The sequence below is a fragment of the Somniosus microcephalus genome, unplaced genomic scaffold, assembly GCF_052327205.1.
Source record: "Somniosus microcephalus isolate GS21.2 unplaced genomic scaffold, FLI_Smic_1.0 unresolved_chr2, whole genome shotgun sequence".
In the NCBI taxonomy this organism is placed as follows: domain Eukaryota; kingdom Metazoa; phylum Chordata; class Chondrichthyes; order Squaliformes; family Somniosidae; genus Somniosus; species Somniosus microcephalus.
This window is the reverse complement of record NW_028225180.1, coordinates 89,884,499-89,885,432: the sequence shown is the minus strand read 5'-3', so window position 1 is coordinate 89,885,432 and position 934 is coordinate 89,884,499.

Genomic DNA, 934 nt, shown 5'->3' with positions numbered 1-934 from the left:
TGACTCCAGCAGATCCAGGTTCTGCTGTAGACCCTCCTTAGTTAGTCTCTCTCTCTCTCTCTCTGTCTCCCTTTCTCTGTCTGCCTCTCTCTGTCTGCCTCTCTCTGTCTCTCTCTCTCTCTGTCTCCCTCTCTCTCTCTGTGTCTCTCTCTCCTCTGTCCCCTCTCTCTCTCTCTGTCCCTCTCTCTCTCTGTCCCTCTCTCTCTCTCTCTCTGTCTGCCTCTCTCTCTGTCTCCCTCTCTCTCTCTCTGTCTCTCTCTCTGTCCCGCTCTCTCTCTCTGTCCCTCTCTCTCTCTCTCTCTCTGTCTCTCTCTCTCTCTCTGACCTCTCCTCTCTCTCCTCTCTCTCTCTCTGTCTCTCTCTCTCAGGCAGCGAGGCGGCTGCCCCGGCGGGTCCTGGCGGTGTGTAGTTTCCCCGGGCAGTGTGTGTGTGTGTGGGGGGGGGGGGGGGGGAAGCTGTGCTCTGTTCTCTGTGCTCTGAGATCTCTGTTTTCTCTCTCTCTCTGTTGACTCTATTCTCTCTCTCTCTCTCTGTCTGAGCTCTCTCTCCTCTGAGCTGACTCTATTCTCCTCTCTCTCTCTGTCCTCTCTCTCTCTCTGAGCTGTTCTCTGTCTCTCTCTCTCTCTGTGCTCTCTCTCTCTGAGCTCTCCTCTGTCTCTCTCTCTCTGAGCTCTCTCTCTCTGAGCTCTCTGTTCTCTCTCTCTGTGTTGACTCTATTCTCTCTCTCTCTGTCTCTCTCTCTCTCTGAGCTATCTCTCTCTGAGCTCTCTGTTCTCTCTCTCTCTGTTGACTCTATTCTCTCTCTCTCTGTCTCTCTCTCTGAGCTCTCTCTGAGCTCTCCTCTCTCTGTTGACTCTATTCTCTCTCTGTGTCTCTCTCTCTCTCTGTCTCTCTCTCTCTCTGTCTCTCTCTGTGCTCTCTCTCTCTCTCTGTC